Source organism: Mytilus trossulus, chromosome 12, assembly GCF_036588685.1.
Source record: "Mytilus trossulus isolate FHL-02 chromosome 12, PNRI_Mtr1.1.1.hap1, whole genome shotgun sequence".
Classification (NCBI taxonomy): Eukaryota; Metazoa; Mollusca; class Bivalvia; order Mytilida; family Mytilidae; genus Mytilus; species Mytilus trossulus.
The window spans coordinates 57,999,185-58,020,652 of NC_086384.1; the positions used below are offsets into that span (position 1 = coordinate 57,999,185).

The following is a 21,468-nucleotide window of genomic DNA, read 5'->3' on the forward strand; positions in this document are numbered from 1 at the left end:
TTTTCATATATTTTAATAAATATAACATAGAATAGAAGGCAACGATATATCTGAAATATACAGACAATGAACTTTACATATAAATGCATATGAATATATCAATTTGTAGCAAATAATGTATATTATGTTTAATTACACAATTGCAATTAAAAAATAATGCAAAATACAGTTAAATGACCACTCTGAATGTAAACAATTTGTTAATCAATGCTTATGGAAACTGTTCACTAAAGTAAGTTGACAATACTACTATATAAAATAGTATATAACATTTAAAGTTAATAATAGGTAAATATGATAATATAAAGTTTAAAATATAACTAGCAAAGAAACTGAAACTAAATAAACTATGTAAGTCAAAAACATTTAACCGTAAACTAATTTGAAAAACCCTTAAATGTAAATACCTTACAATGCTGGCTACGGCACTTAATGTTGTGTCTGGTGTTTCTTATTCTGCATTGACAATTTAGTTAAAAAGTACAATATACAATAGCCAAAAGGTGAACTGTTTACCTAGATAAAACCAGATAAAACAACTACTAAATAAAGTAGTTTGTTCAATAGCCAGTGGTGAGTTAATACCAAAGAGCCCAAATAGAGTATTTTGGATTCATTGAACCATATAACAAAAAATATGTTCAATATAGTAAAAACATTATAGTATAGGGTAACATAGTTATAAACTAAGTACAAAGTTGGGAATAATATCAAATAGATACTATGTATATACATGAACTTGTCCACATTAAGATGCTGTGTTATTGACGAATATGTCATATATAACGGCAACAGTGGTACAGTACCCTATCTTTCCTTTATTATTTGTGTCGATAAGGTTTGGTCTGGTTGACATATATGTCGTATTTCTTTTATTTTTGTCAATTGAGTACTGTGTCTTTGATGTATACGACACATCCTATTTAAGTAAATGCTACAAAACCCTATATGCCACGGTTTTTTTGTGTCGTTCAAGTATTGTCTGGTTGACTGATTAGTGAAACATTGTTTATTTGTGTTTTTAGGATTGATTTTTTTTATGACGGATATGACAAATTAATAGAGTTAGTATTACTTTGTTTCATTAAAAAGAAAATGACGAACGTAGGTACACGTATCTAGTTTTTGAAAGGGATAAATCCTACTTTATGAAGAATCACTCCGATTCAAACAAAAAAATCTCTGAAACTGACATTATGAAGATGCTTGATTTCTTGATTGACAACATATTTGTTACGTTCAATTGGAGAACATGTTTTAGTTTTTAAAATGACGGAATTCCAATGGGAACCAATTGTGCCCATCTTCTTGTCGACTGGTTATGAGACTAACTTCATACAGGAACTTCTTAGGAAAAAAGATAAGAAGTTTGCAATACCCTTTAACATTACGTTCCGCTATATAAATGGTGTTCTCTCACTTAATAATACAAAATTTGGTGACTATGTTGAACGAATTTTTCCCATCGAACATGATATAAAGGATACCGGAGTATTACAGATACAGATAAGTCTGCCTCATATCTTGACTTACATCTAGAAATTGACAATGAGGGCCGGTTGAAAACAAAACTTTACGACAAAAGAGATGATTTCAGCTTCCCAATTGTAAACTTTCTATTTCTATGTAGTAACATTTTAGCAGCGCCTGTATACGGAGTATCTCTTAATTGATACGATATTCCCGGGCTTGCGTTTTCTGTCATGATTTCATTGATAGAGGATTGTTGCTCACAAGGAAGATATTCAAACCAAGAGTTTCAAATGGTGAAGTTGAAGTCATCCCTTCGTAAGTTTTACGGACGCCATCACGAGTTGATTGACCGTCATGGAATAACCTTTTCATAGATGATATCAGATATGTTCCTTATGTCGTTACTACAGTACCATTCCCAAAATTTTCACGAGTGTGACCTACCACATTAGACTATCTATCGGATTTGTTATAACCTAAACAACACGACGGGTGCAACATGTAGAGCAGGATCTGCTTTTCCTTTCGGAGCACCTGAGTTCACTCTCCAGTTTCTGTTGGGGTTCGTGTTGTTTGGTCTTTAGTTTTCTATGTTGTCTTCTGTACTATTATTTGTCTGTCTTTTTTTTATTTTTTATCCATGGCGTTGTCAGTTTCTTTTCAATATATGAGTTTGACTGTCCCCCTGGTATTTTTCGCCCCTCTGTTCGATTGACTCGTTTGGTTACTATCTCGTTGACCAATATTCCCAGTTAGCACCATGCTCTCTTAAAATTATGTCCTAATCCGCTTTTATTCTTTTTTTTTAGAGACAGTCAACACACTCCGACAGGTTCTATTTTAGGACATACCTATTGTTTATACTATACATTTGTTTACGTTTAAAAAAGTGTGTCCCTGGTCCTTAAGCAAAAAAACAATTAACCATTGGCGTAAATACCAAATTGTTTGTATGTGTGCCAATGAGTAACATGACACATCTGTGTTATGATTTCTTTCGTTAGAGTACTATACAATTGATTTATGATACATCATATTCTAGGATATGTCTCGTTAACATTGTTCACATTTAAAAAAAAAAATATTTGAAGCTGTTTCACTGCTAGTACTTGTGTCGTCAATGTTGTATTTCATATTCTTTTTTATTATAGCGTCGTACGGGTATATTAGTCTTATTGACGTGTATTCCACATATTTGTATTATGTATGTCGTAAGGGTATAGTCTTATTGACGTATATCACACATCTTTTTTATTATTTGCGTCGTAAGGGTATAGTCTTATCGACATATATTTTATATCTTTTTATTATTTGCGTCGTAAGGGTATAGTCTTATTGACGTATATTCCACATCTTTTTATTATCTGCGTCGTAAGGTTGTAGTCTCGATGACCTATATTTCACATCTTTTTGTTATCTGCTTCGTAAGGGTATAGTCTCAGTGACGTATATTCCACATCTTTTTATAATCTCTGTCAAAAGGGTAAAGTCTCATAGACATATATTCCACATCTTTTTTATTATCTGTGTCATACGGGTATAGTCTCAATTACGTATATTCCAAATCTTTTAATTATCTGCGTCGTAAAAGTATAGTCTCAGTGACGTATATTCAACATTTTTTTATTATCTGCGTCGTAAGGGTATAGTCTCAGTGACGTATATTCAACATCTTTCTATTATCTGTTTCGTTAGAGTATAGTCTCAGTGACGTATATTCCACATCTTTTTATTAGCTGCATCGTTAGGGTATAGTCTCAGTGACGTATATTCCACATCTTTTTATTAGCTGCATCGTTAGGGTATAGTCTCATTGATGTATATTCCACATCTATTTTATTATCTCCGTCGTAAGGATATTTAGACAATATACGTATAGTTTCGGCACGAAACGGGAAAATGCGAGGTTTTAAAGCCTCATACAAATAAATTTCATATTTCAAGACACTATACATATATTGTCTTTATACTGAAATCGAAAAAAAAAATGAAAAATGAAAAAAACATGTAACAAAAATTGTTAAAAAAAGTGTTTGGAATTTCCCTCTTGGGGTACCATTTTTTGGTATTTCCCTATGAGCGTAGTCCAGGTGGTAAGACATTGGCGTATTAAGGAATTAGAAAGGGTAAATGAACTTAATTAATAGCATTTGATAAACATGATATATAAATAACCCATTTGAAGACATAAAAGTTTAAATTCAAAAAAGTTTGACCATTGTTTCTTTACGTTGTCATGGTCGTGACGTGATGTTGTTGATGAAATACAATAAGGAGGCGGGGCTTATAGGTCAATTGGGGTCATTGACGTATAAAGCTAACGTTTATACGTATAGCTTTATCTGTACAGTAAAATAGCTGATTGCAGTATAAAGTCTCATGGATGTATCTTCAACATCTTTTTATTAGCTGCATCCTTCGGGTATAGTCTCATTGACGTATATTCCAAATCTTTTTTTTTTTATCTGATCCAGGATAAAGTATCATTGACGTATATTCCACATCTTTTTATTATCTACATCGTTAGGGTATAGTCTCAGTGACATATATTCCAAATCTTTTTATTATCTGCGTCGTAAGAGTATATTCTTCTTGACGTATATTCCACATATTTGTATTATCTGTGTCATTAGTGTATAGTCTCAAAGACGAATATTCCACATCTGTTTTGTTATCTGTTCCAGGATATAGTCTCATTGACGTATATTCCACATCTTTTTATAATCTGTGTCATACGGGTATCTTTTTATTATCTTCATTGTAAGATAATAGTCTCAATTACGTATATTCCAAATCTTTTAATTATCTGCGTCGTAAAAGTATAGTCTCAGTGACGTATATTCAACATTTTTTTATTATCTGCGTCGTAAGGGTATAGTCTCAGTGACGTATATTCAACATCTTTCTATTATCTGTTTCGTTAGAGTATAGTCTCAGTGACGTATATTCCACATCTTTTTATTAGCTGCATCGTTAGGGTATAGTCTCAGTGACGTATATTCCACATCTTTTTATTAGCTGTGTCATTAGTGTATAGTCACAAAGACGAATATTCCACATCTGTTTTGTTATCTGTTCCAGGATATAGTCTCATTGACGTATATTCCACATCTTTTTATAATCTGTGTCGTAAAAGGAAAGTCTCATTGACGTATGTTCCATATCTTTTTATTATCTGCGTCGTGAGGGTATAGTATCATTGAGGTATATCACACATCTATTTATTATCTGCGTTGTAAGGACATAGTCTCATTGACGTATATTCCACATCTTTTTATTATCTTCATTGTAAGATAATAGTCTCAATAACGTATATTCCAAATCTTTTTATTATCTGCGTCGTAACAGTATAGTCTCAGTGACAATTATTCAACATTTTTTATAATCTGTGTCGTAAAAGGAAAGTCTCATTGACGTATGTTCCATATCTTTTTATTATCTGCGTCGTGAGGGTATAGTCTCAGTGAAGTATATTCCACATGTTTCTATTATCTGTTTCGTAAGGGTATAGTCTCATTGACGTATATTCCACATCTTTTGAATATCTGCGTCGTAGGAGTATTGTCGCATTGACGGATATTCCACATCTATTTTATTATCTCCGTCTTAGGATATAGTCTCTGTGATGTATATTCCACATCTTTTTATTAGCTGCATCGTTAGGGTATAGTCTCATTGACGTATATTCCACATCTTTTTAATATCTGCGTTGTAATAGTATATTCTTATTAACATATATTCCACATATTTCTATTATCTGTGTAATTAGGGTATAGTCTCATAGACAGGGTTTCCGATGGCGGTCGAATTTGCGAAAAAATAATAATTGTGGCGATAAAAATTCGTCATTTGCGAAAGAATTTGTCCAACGAAATATATAGAACGCTTTATTTTCCTCCATCTTGTTTATTTACTTTTTTCGAGTTTCTCGGACTTTACCCGATTAGACAATATTCGGAATTCACCTTGACCTCATTAAGGTTTGGACAGAAAATCAATAATCAGCTGATTGCATTTTATAGCTATCGACAACAAAGGACTATATTAATAAAGGTGTTGATTGAATTGTTTGACAAAATGATACGGTTAAATGGCTTCTGCTAATTGTCACATACAGAATTTATTCACCACTTTGCGACGCACGTGTTTGAAGCCAACTTTTGACGTCTCCTCCGCTTTTAAAGATAGTTTTGAAAAGAAAGCTGTTGGTGTGACAAAAAATGTCCAAAAGCAAGAAAAATCGCGGATTTAAAACTTTTAATTATCCTTTGACTTAAATATCGGTAATTGATAAGAAAGACGTTTTTAAAGTCGTTTGAGAGAATACACGTGTTTCAAGCCTAGTTTTACGTCTCAACTTTTTCATTTACGATGGTCAAGAAAAGAAAACTGTCGTTATGAAAAAATCTATCCAAAAGGTTGGCTCGAATGAGAGTAGCCCATCAATGTAATGACTACACATGAAACGAGGTATCAGTTTCATGTGATAAAAGCTTTTGTTTTGTTGTAAAAAGACTTCTTAGTACAAAAGGGAACATCAGTATTTTTCTTTTAAAGAAACTTTTCCTACGAACTATACTGGTATTATATAATCAAAACATGTCCATTAATTTTGTTATATTCCAGGACGTATATCTTCTTTATTATTAAAAGTATAGTGGCCCAATCAATTAGAAAAGTTGTTTAAAATACAATGAATAGTTTTAAAAATATCTGCTGTTTTAAAGTAAATTTTTAGTGTTTATTCATTAACATGTAAACTCTAAAATAAGTTTGAGAGCATAATCATAGACACAATGGGCAAAATCATCTCATTTAAGGGAAAGGGGGAAAAGGGGGGGGGGGTATGGGTAGAAAAAAACGTAAATTTTAAACGAAAATATAGTTATGTTATTTGGCGCAAAAAATAATAAAGTGGCGAAAAATATATTGTTTTGGCGAAAGAGGTGGCGAAAAAAATAATTGACCCAGGGGAAACCCTGCTTTTGTTATCTGTTCCAGGATAAAGTCTCATTGACGTATATTCCACATCTTTTTATTATCTACATCGTAAGGGTATAACGTAAGGGTACCCAAATTGCACCGAGTACCCAAATTGCACCTATTTAGAAAAAAATAGCAACAAAAATCTTACAAGATTTCCTAGAGACTAAACAATTTGTATTTTTATGATTTGATACTATGCACTTCTTTCAACATAGGTAAACATATTTAGATAAATTATACACAAAACGTTCATGGTTTTTATCAACAGATGAACTGGTTACTGAAAAAGCAAAATGTACGAAAACGTCACCATGCGACGTCATCAAAACGTCATCTTTTTAAAATAAGCAAATATAATATATTATAAGTATCCATTTCGTAAAATATGAAGAGTAAGCATGGACAAATATCCTATTGTTCAAAATATTTGAAGAAATTAAACAAAAGCCCGGTTATTAGACTTTTGACGATGTGAATCTAAGCATGGATGCAATTTGGGTACTCCTCATTACAGAATCATGGATAGTTTGGAGGTTGATTCAAACCCATTTTTCAATGACTCAATATGGATTAAAATTTAAATTGGTGTACCTTTACAATCAAGAAGTATAGGGCTACAAAATAAACACAGTAGGGACATTTTTTTCTGGATCATAAACAAACGTAGGTGAAAAAACTGTCAAAATGGGTGCAATTTGGGTACCGTCACGTTAGTCTCAGTGATATATATTCCAAATCTTTTGATTATCTGTGTCGTAAGGGCATAGTCTCAGTGACGTATTGTCCACATTTTTTAAATATCTGCATCGTGAGGGTATAGTCTCAGTGACGTATATTCCACATCTTTTTAATATCTGCGCCGTAAGAGTATATTCTTATTTACATATATTCCACAAATTTTTATTATCTGTGTCATTAGGGTAAAGTTTCGTAGACAAATATTTCACATCTTTTTTGTTATCTGTTCCAGGATATAGCCTCATTGACGTATATTCCACATCTTTTTATAATCTGCGTCGTAAGGGTATAGTCTCATTGACGTATATCACACATCTTTTTATAATCTGTGTCGTAAGGGGAGAGTCTCATTGACGTATGTTCCACATCTTTTTATTATCTGCGTTGTAAGGGTATAGTCTCATTGACGTATATCACACATCTTTTTATTATCTGCGTTGTAAGGGTATAGTCTCATTGACGTATATTCCACATCTTTTCATTATCTGCGTCGTGGGGGAATAGTCTCATTGACGTATATCACACATCTTTTTATTATCTGCGTTGTAAGGGTATAGTCTCATTGACGTATATTCCACATCTTTTTATTTTCTGCATCGTAAGGGGAAAGTCTCATTGACGTATGTTCCATATCTTTTAATTATCTGCGTCGTAAGGGCATAGTCTCATTGACGTATATCACATGTCTTTCTATTATCTGTTTCATACGGGTATAGTCTCATAGACGTATATTTCGCATCTTTTTTTTTATCTGCGTCGTAAAGGTATAATCTCCATGACGCATATGTTCTATATCTTTTTATTATCTGTGTCATGAGGGTATAGTCTCATTGACGTATATCACACATCTTTTTATTATATGTGTCCCGAAGGTATAGTCTCATCGACGTCTATTCCACATCTTTTTATTATCTGCTTCGTAAAGACATAGTCTCATTGACGTATATTAAACATCTTTTGTTTATCTGCGATGTAATGGTAAAGTCTCATTGACGTATAATACACATCGTTTTATCATTTGCGTCGTAAGGGTATAGTCTCATTAATGTATATTTGACATCTTTTTATTATCTGCGTCGTAAGGGTATAGTCTCATTGACCTATATTCCACATCGTTTTGTTATTAGCGTCGTAAGGGTATAGTCTCATTGATGGATATTCAATACTTTTTAGTATATGTGTCGTAAGGGAATAGTCTCATTGACGTATATTACAAATGTTTTAATCATCTGCGTCGTAAGGGTATAGTCTCATTGGCGTACATTTACCATCTTTTTTTTATTATCTGCGTCGTAAGGGTATAGTATCATTGAAGATGTGGTATGAGTGCCAATTAGCCAAATCTCCATAAAAGCCAGAATTTATAAAAGTAAACGTTTATAGGTTAAAGTACGGTCTTCAACACGGAGATTTGCCTCACATAGAACAGCAACCTATAAAGTGCCTCAGAAATTACTTGTTTAAAACCATTTAAACGGGAAAACCAACGGTCTAATCTAAAGCAAACACTAGAAACGAGTATGAACCACGACAACAATCGACAAATGCTGAACATCAGATGATTCCTGACTAAGAAGAGGTGCAAACAATTGCACACTATAACATTTGAATTGACATGTCTTAACTTAATCAAAAGATATATTAACTCAAATGAACATAAATAAACTCATCATAGATACCAGGACTAAACTTTGTATATACGCCACTGAACGAATACATTTGATCGATGACAAACATTTTTCCTTTTTTTTCTCGTTTTGTTTCTGTCTCCGTCACATATATCACATCTTTGTCTTATGTTTTGTGGTCATGACGTACTATATCACTGACGTTTATTTCACATATCATTTTTCGTTTGCAATTAATGTCATTGACGTATAAAGTAAAGGCAACAGTAGTATACCGCTGTTCAAGACGTATAAAGTAAAGGCAACAGTAGTATACCGCTGTTCAAAACTCATAAATCCATGGACAAAAAACAAAATCGGGGTAACAAACTAAAACCGAGGGAAAGGCATCAAATATAAGAGGAGAACAACGACACAACACCGAAACGGACCAAGCAACAGACAAAACACCACGAGAATAACAAATATAACATCAAAACCAAATACATGAATTTGGGATAGACAAGTACCGTGCCACGTCTTATCTCAATAACTCAAAAATAAGAGAAAACATAAACGACTCAACGTTAAAATGCAACACACACAGAAACGAACAATATTTTAACAATGGCCATCTTCCCGACTTGGTACAGGACATTTTTAACGGGGAATAAAAGTGGGTGGTTAAACCTGGTTTTATGGCATGCCAAAACCTCGCACTTTAAAGGCAAAGTTAAATATAACATTGAAATGACAACCTAATAGTACAGGACTACAATACAAATAAAAAGGAGAACATATTAGACAAAGAAAAGCATGATTAATAGATAACAAAAAGCATCAGGTTTAAAATTCAATAACGTATACCACTTTGGCCTTCTTTTTCTGGCCTTAGTTTTCGCAAAGATGTAAAATATTAAAGGTGGTTTCTACGACGTTAAGTGGCTAATATAGGACCAGACAGGAGAAAATTGAAGTTCTTCGTACATTTATGTCTACCAAAACAGATATGAGGTTGGGTTTGGTTGGTGTTAATGATATAAGGGACAATGAACTGAAGAATAATAATGACAAACTTTAATTTTAATTTTTGTTTTATATTGAGGTCAGTTGAAGATTAAAGACATACACACATATGATTAAACTTTCTACAATAATCTTTATTGCAAACGCGAAACACTCGCGGTGAGTTAAAATGCAAACATTACACATTGTGTTACATAAACAAAAAACATACAACATTTCAAAAAGTTCAAATTAATAATAAATACATACAACAATAGTTGCGGGTTCATAAAGGATGCTCTAAAATGAGCCATTAACAACACATCCTTGACGTATACAAAATTTTCAACAAATTGCATGTACAGCTGTTTCTTTAAGCGGCAATCATGTATTACAAACACAAACAACTACACGCATTTAGTTATAACAAATTTTGAACCTTTAAGATCGTATTGTTGTAATTCTGTGATATAAATCATAATTCATTTAGTTGAATATTCGGGTGATAACACGAACCCATAAATTAATTTCGAATGACTCTGTGTAAACAAATCTGAATCGAATGAACTTATTACAGCCGATTGTATTGAGAGTGTAGGTAAAGGTAATATAATTGGTTAATGTGCTTGCTAGGTGAACCGGGAAGTCATTATTAGGTAATGTATACAAACACACATTCATTGATCTACAATCTGTCGATACATGTTTCTTGACACTGCACTAGGTCATGTTTTTCACTGACTGTTTATGATGTCTTCACACTAAATCCATTGGATGTTGGATGTGTACAGATTGATAATTCAGTCTTGGATGCATGATTTTCTTTTATTAGTTGTTAGTGGCTTTGAATTAGCTGTCACTTAACTGCGAGTACTCTCAGATCTGTTCATTGTGTCTTTTTGCTGTTGGGATGTACAAGTACCCGGCCACGTCCACTTGTATTTTGTCTATCTGATGTTTTAAGCCTTTTTTCAACTGATTTTTATAGTTCTTATATTGTACTGGTGTACCACTGTCCCAGGTTAGGGGAGGGGTTTGGATCCCGCTAAAATGTTTAACCCCGCCACATTATAAAATTGAGAATGGAATATGTTTGAATGTGCCTGTCCCAAGTAAGGAGCCTGTAATTCAGTGGTTGTCGTTTGTTTATGTGTTACATATTTGTGTTTTGTTCATTTTTTTAATATATAATGAGGCCATTAGTTTTTTCGTTTGAATTGTTTTACACTGTCATTTCGGGGCCTTTTATAGCTGACTAATCAGTTTAATTCAGGTCAGGAGCTGTCATGTCAGTTAACTGCTAGTAGTCTGTTGTTATCCATGTATAAATGTCATTTTGTTACATCTTCTGACATTGGACTCGGACTTCCCTTGAACGGAATTTTAATGTGCGTATTGTTATGCGTTAACTTTTCTTAATCGGCTAGAGGTATAGGGAAAGAGTTGAGATCTCATAAACATGTTTAACCCCGCCGCAATTTTGCACCTGTCCTAAGTCAGGAGCCTCTGGCCTTTGATAGTCTTGTATGATTTGTAATTTTAGTTTCTTGTGTATAATTCGGAGTTAAGTATGACGTCCATTATCACTGTACTAGTATACATATTTTTCAAGGGCCCACCTGAAGGACTCTTAAGGGTGTGGGAGTTTCTCGCTACATTGAAGATCCATTGGTGGCCTTCTGTTGTTGTCGCTTTGACTCATTTCCCATATCAATTTAATTTTATTTGTTCATTGTTGAAGGCCGTACGGTGACCTGTAGTTGTTAATGTGTGTTTCATTTTGGTTTCTTGTGGAGAGTTGTCTCATAAGCAATTATATCACATCCTCTTTTTTATATATACTTCCCTATTTTCTAAATATGAACACACGAATACACTTAAAACATGTCATACAGTTTAATATAAATAGAACTTCTAATAGCTTAATCTGTGGTTTGTCGTCAAGTGACAAATATGTCAAGCCTATTCAGTACGAGAACAAATGAGCAGTCTATATTGAATGTAAGTTTTTCAGGATGAAAAATAAGAAATGAAATGAAAACCGGAAACAGTCAATGAGACAGAAAACCGACAACACCATACTATTTTTAATGTGTTTAGATTTTATTTTAAACCAACACATTCGTATAGAATATTTGTTTCGAATACTAAAAATAATGACTTAAATAAAAATGTCCTCTTAAACAATGTATAAATGGTTTTAAAAGATATCATGCAATATGATTTGAATTTTGTTTTCTTCTTCAAACATTAAACAGTTAGTGTATATGTATCAAAGAACAAATCATCTTTACAGCATTACTTTTAATTCCCATTTACAGTTGATTTGTTGTCACACATAAAGCGTTGAGCACACCAAACATCTACATAACACATGTGTTAATATTGTCTGTAACCTAAATACAGACTACAACTGTACAGATCATGACAATCAATTTAAAAAGGTAAAAAGTAAATAAAACAAAAGTAAACAAAAGATTTTTTTTTAATAACAAAATACACAAACAGATCCGAGTCCATATACACTCATTGTCTGAAAGAATAATTCATGTTTATTTCGATTGCTTTTTGACGTCAAAAAGAAAAGCATCACAATCATTACAAACAAGCAGACTATTTTCTTTTCTGTCAAAATAAATTCCCCACGGTCCATCCAATCCATCAGATTTGGTTAGAAGTTCCCTATGGTGTTTACCATCATTTGATACAACTACTACAATGTCTTTCGTATAATCAGTCACATAAACATTCCCCTCATCATCTGTTGTCACACGACGTAAATCTTGAAATTCATCCTTTTTAAACTTCCACATTACTTTTCCATCTAACGAGCAGCAGTATATTGATGTATAGTATATATAGACCAACCTGTCTCTGTCTACTGTCATGTCGTAGATACTGCCTGTAGGTACCGGTATAGTACGTATTACTTTACCTGTCAGGTCCATCACATGTATTATACTCTGATCAATAACAACGTACAGGTTATTATCATTATATGATATTCCGCGGCAGTAACCACTGGTGTTTATTGTACTGGTGACAGAACGTGTAGATATATCTATTATCAGTATGGTTTCGTCACTACAGGATACTGCTACAGTATTACTATCTATCTCTGTCATATACCATGGTCTATAGGACAGAGACATGTGATGTTTATCAGTACCGTCTGAATTACAAATAATAAGTTGGTTATTACCAAAGTCGGTAAACACTAATGTATTGCCTATTTTGATACAGCTAGAAATAGTCAGATGTTCATTTGCTGTCTTTTTTATATTAAACTTTAAGCGCAAATTGACTGACGCAGGAAGGTTGTATTTGACAGGGGTTTGAGCTTGGATGAATGAGTCTTCTGTGGTTGTTGTATTTTCTGAAATAGAAAAAAAAAAAAAAAGAAGCTTTTAACAAATACCTGATAAAATGGATTGAATGTTGTAACTTATCTCTTTAAGTTAAGTGCACTATGAAATGTTAATTGGCAAAGAGAGGGGTTAGCGTTGGATTTTTTTTTTCAGATTGGTATTGTTCGGCGGCTTTTTATTCACCTTTGCACATTGTCCTATAGTTTGTGTTGACAGAATATTCTTTTCATCCGGTTTTAGGAGAAGTTATTATTTTTCAGCTCTTTCGGTTTATAAATCCGCTTGCTCCACCCTAGCAAATCTTCCCCTTATTCAAGGAATGTATTAATAATAGACATTGAAAACAAAAGAGAAATGTGTTGAATATATTCGTGTACTGGACAGATCTATGCAGAAGAACAACTTATTTATTTCAAGCTATCTATGTCATGTTCTAGAAAGAAACAATTTATTGTATAGGCATCCTCTGTCCTTTCTGCCATGCATTTTATTCAGCATATTGTTGGGTTTTTAAGGATACATATCAATTTATTGGCTTTTTCGTTTATTTTTCTCGGAAATCATAGAACCAACCGATAAAAAAAACACAAGACGCTGAAAAAATACAAGAGATATTGGAATGATTGATTGATTGATTGTTGCCTGTCCCTAACCAAATTACCCTCATTTTCCAGGAGCAGTCTAAATTTCCCCGACGCCTTTATTACAAAACCTACGTATTATATTTATTGTTAATTTGATCTCGTCCTGAATATGCATGAAATATTTGCCAGTGTACGTTAAGCAACCAACATCAATCAATGAATCAATTTTACAATTATAATTTCTGAGGCAAAGAAAGAAAACTAGAAATCCGGACTATTATGCCGGCTGCATACACTATGAAAAATATTACCATTTAGCGCCATGATCATTGTTCCTCAATTGTTCATCAATTTTTAATTGCAGTTCTGATAAATATAGTATATTATATTGTCACTGAGTGCCATTCAAAAGGGTGACTGAGAAATAAAAACATGGTCAGTTCAGTTTTTCGTCCAATAGGCAGTAATGCTCTTGACAGAGTGGGGCGTCCGTTTGGTTATGATGGGTGTACAAGTACGCAGCCACGTCTAGTCGGAATGGGGATGTTAATATATATGTCCCCTGACGACAGAGTGCTACAAACTGTACATTAAAAACTGTTAAATCAACTCTTTGATAGGTCCTTAGGTGGCCTGTTGTAATTCTGAATATCTGTACTTGGCAAAACTTTTAGGAATGTCCTCAAAGTCCTCAGTGCTCTTCAACTTCGTTCTGTATTTGGCTTTTCAATTTTTTTTATTCAAGCGTCACTGATGAGTCTTTTGTAGACGAAACGCGCATCTGCAGCAAATATAAAATTTCAATCATGGTATCTATGATGAGTTTATCTGTCCCATATAAACTCATTTCCAAGTGCCAGTGCACATTTTCCTGACCCTCAAAACGAACGACCTCTATTAAAGGAATTTACTCTTTGTATTTATTGTTAATTTGTTTTCTTCCTGATCATGGGTGCAATATTTGCAACTGGACGTCACACAATCAATCATATCACGGTGTGACCAGTTGTTTAAATGATTATTATAAAATTCTACGTAAATATTACTGAAAAAAGACACACAGCACGGACATTTTAATGCCTTTAACTGATTGCACCTACATGTAATCATGTAATAGGGGTTTTCATATATGCACATTTTACATTTGAATGTCTTTTTTTTTTTAAAGTTTCATAGGTCAAAACGTTGCTTATTAAAATTGGATTTTCAGGAATGAAATGTAAGTGCTAGAAGTGTGCCAGAATGCATAAGTTTGCACAATGTATCTTAAAATTTCAGGGGGCTTTAAGCAGCCCCATCACCTTTGCCAAATAATAATTTTAGTTGATGCTTAACAGTATACCGAGTCATAAACGAGTTGACAACTGTATGGAATAATAATTAACGTACCATGACATTTAGGGACTTCTGTTTTATAGTTCCTTACTTAAAAGAACTTACCGTTTAATTTTATTCTTAACATGTTACCGTCTTGAAAATGAACGACACATTATAATCCTGGTACTTTTGATAACTATTGACACAGGACGTATTAAGCAAAAAACAATCCAATTATTGTTCTCTTCTGAACTTACTTTTAACGCTTTGTGTTGTTTTTCTTGGTATAATCGCATGACTAAAAGTATTTTCTTTTAATAATGGGAGAAATTAAATACAGTTTTGTGCACTTTATTACAGGATATCTTTCGGTTACTCTCATATCTCTCAGGGAGCAAGCTTTTCAAAAGATCATCCTAACCCAGGATAAAGAAATCGATATGGATATTAATATCTCGGTTTGAGGGTCTTTGTTGCAAGTGGTCTCCGGTGGATCTGATGAATGTATAAATACGCACTAACATCAGATTATGATTGGGTGAATGCATTATATGACTTTAAAACGACTTTCTGTAATTTTGGGGAACCTCATTTTGCCTATTGCGGAGAAAATGTTTTGTCCAACGGCATCATGACCTCATTGTGTACATATAGCTGTCCATATCGTAAAGCCTTTCACAACAGTTGATATATGTTCAGAGTTGACTTTTACATGTGTTCTCATGTTGTGCTCTTTAAGAATATGAAATATGAACTCGAAATCCAAAAAAATGAATCTTTACAAATCTTGTGCGAGTTGGGTACTCATTGATAAAATGCAGTATCAGAGATAACCCTCACAGTTTAGTGCAATTTTAGTAATATCCTTTTGGTGTGGCTCGGTACTTATACATCCCGCAATTGTGTTATTGTGCTATGGTCATTTTTTTAATTCTTGTCTTTCATTTTTGATTGTGTGTTTTTATGCCATTTTGTTTTTTCCTTGTTGACATATTGGTTGGTTTTTAAAGTGATAAAGATTGTAACACAAAGTGGACTTCTGCAACCCTATTTTTGACATTTATTTCATATTACGTCTGTAATTTTTTTTCACACATTGTAACTTAATGCGACATACAAGTGAGCGGTTTATCTAGCTATACACTCAGTGCTAATCACTCATTTTCTATACAAGGAAATACCTGCACGAAATCTGAAATATGATAGTTGTATTCCATTCGTTTGATGTGTTCGAGCTTTTGATTTTTACATTTGATACGATTTCTCGAATAAATGTAGTAATGTAAAGATGTGGTATGATTGCCAAGGAGAAAAATCTCCACGAAAGACCGAATGTCTTAGAATTTTACAACTATAGGTTATCGTAAGGCCTTCAACAATAAACTTAAGCTAGTCCGTATAGTGAGCTATAATAGATCCCGAAACGACAAATGTAAAACAATTTAAACGAGAAAACTAACGGCCTGATTTATGCCTGAAATGATAAAAGTAGACACAGTAAACAGCAACAAACGACAGGCACATACAATCGTGTCGAGATTAAACATATTCGCTGGCGTCAAACCATCTTCAAAACCTGGGACAGTTGTGTAACAGTACAATATATATAGAAAAAATCAGTTGAAATGGGCGACACAAAGTACACATCTGAGAATATTCGCAGTTAACCTAAGATAGTTAAATGTCAATAACAACTGATCTAAAATCATGTTGCTTACACTAAATTTCTCTTTGAATTGACAACTATTAGTATGTTATGTGTCTTTTCTATCGCCTATCCAACTTACCTTCAGATGTTTGAGTTTGTGCGTTTGCTTCTTCTTTTTCTGAAATACAAAAAATGTTGATAAAAAAAGCCTCGATTATATATAGTTGGTTAAATTAAAGTGCTCAAGGTGGTATAGGAGTCTAAAATAAAAAAGATAGAATTTGTTCGTACTTTACAAATAAGTAGTATCTATTGATATATATAAAAAAGAAGATGTGGTATGATTGCCAATGAGCTAACTATCCACAACATACCAAAATGACACAAACATTAACAATTATAGGTCACCGTACGGCCTTCAAAAATGAGCAAAGCCCATACCGCATATAGTCAGCTATAAAAGGCCCCGATAAGACAATGTAAAACAATTCAAGCGAGAAAACTAACGGCCTTATTTATGTAAAAAAATGAACGAAAAACAAATATGTAACACATACACAAACGACATGAATTACAGGCGACTTGGGACAGGCACATACATAAATAATGTGGCGGGGTTAAACATGTTAGCAGGATCCCAACCCTCCCCTAACCTGGGACAGTGGTATAACAGTACAACATAAGAACGAACTATAAAAATCAGTTGAAAAAGGTTTAACTCATCAGATAGACATAAAATAAAAGTGGACGTGGCCGGGTACTTATACATCCCGACACAAAAAGACACAATGAACAGATCTGAGAGTACTCGCAGTTATCTGACAGCTTGTTCAAAGCCATTAACAACTAATAAAAAAATCATGCCTCTAAGACTAAGCAATCAATCCGTACACATCCAACATACAATGGATTTAGTGTAAAGACGTCATAAACAGCCAGAGAAAAACATGACATTGTGCAATGCCAAGTAACATGTATCGACATATTGTAGATCCATGAAAATGTATATGTATATAACATACTAGTAATATTTAGTTAGCTTTTAATCGACTGATAACAAAGTCAATATTTATACCAATAAAAACAATATTCAATGATCTTATCACAGTGTTGAATAGGTAACCTTTAAGAATAAGTTTATTTAAAGGAGCAACAAGTTTACATGGATCATTTCTAAATTTCCGGGCACGGTTAACAACATTTCCGTAAAAATGAGGATGTGCTATCCCGTTTGAAATAAGTTTTCTACAAGTACAACCAAACTTCAAAACCAAATATTTATATCTATGGAAAAATTTAGTTAAGGTTTTAAGTAATTTATGGTAACGATATCTCTGGTTTAATAATTTACCAGTAATACATAGGTTGCGTTCGTTAAAATCAAAAACGTCACAACAACGGGCATAGCGAACAAGTTGTGAAATGTCAACACCGTAAGATGGTGCCAAAGGAACATCACCATCTAAAAATGGAAAATTAACAATAGGGAACGAAAAATCGTCTCTTTTGTCGTAAATTTTAGTGTGTAGTTTCCCGTTTAAAACCGAAATATCTAAATCCAGGAAAGGACAGTTATTACCGAATACATTTGATTTATTTAAAGTAAGTTCCTTGGGGTAAATTTCAGCAGTATATTGAGAAAATTCTTGATTATTTAACGAAAAAATATCATCAAGATAACGGTAAGTGTTGTTTAATTTATCAATTAAATGCAATTTCGACGGGTCTTTACTGAGTTTAGTCATACACTGTGATTCGTTACAGTACAAAAACAAGTCTGCGATTAACGGGGCACAATTAGTGCCCATGGGGATACCTATAACCTGTCGATAAACTTTGTTGCCGAAACGTACGTAAATATTATCAAGGAGAACATTAACAGCCTCAATCATCTCATCACACCTCCAGTAAGTATATCTAGCATATTTACCTTTCTCATTAAAGAAGGAGGCTTTAAATGAGTTGCAGCAAATATATCTACATTCAGCTTTACCAAACGACCATTTAATTAAATAGGTAAACTTTTGTTTAATAAGATAGTGTGGAAGTGTAGTGTAAAGAGTAGAAAAATCAAAACTATTAACAGAATCAAAAGGACCATCAAAAGCCCGCAATTTATCTAAAACATCCAAAGATTTTTTTACACTCCAAAAATGGTTTATACCACTATGTTCATATATTTTATTACAATAATTTATGATAAGCTCTTTAATAGTAGTTAATGAACTAGTTAAGAGCACTGACAAATTAGTTGTAGAACACTAACTAGAGGCCGAGATGAAACGATATTTAATTCTAATGCAACAACGTTTGTAACGTTCATTTTGATTGGATAACGTCACATTTTTACATGGCATCAATTGACAATTGATGCTATGGGACGTACGCGCAAGCGCAGACGACATATTGCAGATTTTAATTACATGTTTTAACGTTGATTTCTGTCAGTTTCATTAGAATGGAGATAACAATATTGTATTTTAAGCTCCGACGGCATCAATTGGGGATTTGATGGTCGCAAATACCCGTTTACTGTCTCCGCTAACGCGTCGCCAGTAAACTTAATTTGCGACCATCAAATCCCCAATTGATGCCGTCGGAGCTTAAAATACAATACAGTTATCTCCTAAATGGGTTTTTTATGTAGTTTAGGTAGCCATTCATAAAAGGGACCTTCAAATGTTCAGAAAAAGCCTTAAACTTTGATGTGGTTGTGATATGCTTGTTTACTATATGCCTCTCTGTGAAGCGGATGGACTTAAATGTAGATGAATTTAAAATTTCATTCTTAAGAACGTCCGTGTAGTATTAACGTCATACCACAACCACATTGTTGGCTGCTTTGTCGGCCGGTACAAACACAAACCGCTTTGAAAGTATTTGAAGTTTATTTCTTATTCTGGAAATAGGTGTATTATGTACTCTTATTATTTACTTCTAAATTATTTTCAAAATGTGATATTCTATTATCTACCACATTCATACATTTATTTAAATAAGAATCAAGAGATTTTTTATCAGATTTTTCCCGTTTACACCATTTTTTACAAAATGAGGAAAGAGCATCTTTGGTGACTTGACGACACTCTTTCCAATCTATTTTAGATGGAGGACGATATTTTGGTCCTTTTTTCAATTTTATTTTTACCTCTCTGTCCTGGACGATATTGAGGTCCCCTGTAATAACATGGCCATAGGGAACATATCTAAACTTCGACGATTCACAGTTTCAAGTTAAGGGAGTATTACTATCTATATTCACGTCGGATGTAACTAACGTATAATTAAAAATTAAACTTCTGCTGGGTTTTTTGTATGTGTAAGAAATTATAGGTGGTTATATATTATCAAAATAGGGAGGTATAAAGTTTGGAACGGTAGAGTCATCAAATATACTAGATAAGTTGATAAAATCAATACCTCTGCTAATATATTTAATTTTCAAAAAATGACGTTTATGATCTTCAGGTTTGTCGATACATGGGAACAGCCTATGGTTGCAAAAAGCTGTAATTATACGAGAATATTCATACAGTGGACTGAAGAATGAGATGGTGTCGCACTCTTTTAAAATATCATGTAATTTACTAATGGGTATTTGACCCAGTTTACATAATAACTAATGCCTACCAATATTTTTAAATATAGAAAGGAGATTATCAAGTGTATAATTAGTTATCAAAGGTACCAGGATTATAATTTAGTACGCCAGACGCGCGTTTCGTCTATATAAGACTCATCAGTGACGCTCATATCAAAATATTTATAAAGCCAAACAAGTAAAAAGTTGAAGAGCATTGAGGATCCAAAATTCCAAAAAATTGTGCCAAATACGGCTAAGGTAATCTATGCCTGGAATAAGAAAATCCTTAGTTTTTCGAAAAATTCAAAGTTTAGTAAACAGGAATTTATGCGATGTTTAACTCGTTGATTTCGATTGATACGTTTCCCACGAGACCTATTATTTCGTTGTTTTTTATCAATAATATCCATGATATCAATAGAGGACGTAGTAGATATATATGTTCCCTTGTCCAAGTATATTGTCATTTAGATCCAGGGGATAAGCTGTTTGAAGTCGTTTAATCCAAGACTGTTCGATAATTTTACGGGAATCTTCAAATTGTTTATGTGACTGCCCTTGTTATTTCTGGACCGTTTCGAGCGGTTGAAATCTAATAAATTTAATATTGTGGTTGTGTTTACCTAAATTTTGATAAATTATGCTTTTAAATTTTTTAGGTTTTCGGAAGCGGTATAGATGTTCCTGTGTTCGTTTAAAAAGCTCACGTCCTGTTTGTCCTACATATTGTATACCACACTTTTGCTTAGTTCATGTAACCAGATAAATGAGGCTTTGGGTTTTTCATGTTATGTCACAGGAAAAAGAAAGCGAAAAAGCTCTCCCGTTCACTGTTGACCATATAGTATTATCAGAAGATAATCTAGAGCAGGTTTGTCATTTTCTGGCATATTTGTGGATATACACGTGCATTTTTATTGAATAATCTGGCTGCAGCAGCATTGCCACCTTTAACACAATTATAAAAACTGCTAAAGGAGTAAGTTCGGTAAGAACCATATTTGGCCCCAATTATAAAGTTCATAGTTACAAGACAAAAAATGTTTTAAGTTGCCTTAAAGTCATGTTAGAAAGTTAAACAGAACTGTTTTTGTCAAAGTTTAATTCTAACACGTTGATTTTTACATCCAAAAAAGGTCAAAATAAGGTATTTTGGTGA

The 21,468-nt window shown here is 33.2% G+C and overlaps 1 pseudogene; it reads right to left on the reverse strand.

Moving 5' to 3' along the window:
- LOC134692625 (uncharacterized) overlaps window positions 1–21,468 on the reverse strand; it is a 59,318-nt pseudogene that overhangs the window by 23,501 nt on the left and 14,349 nt on the right.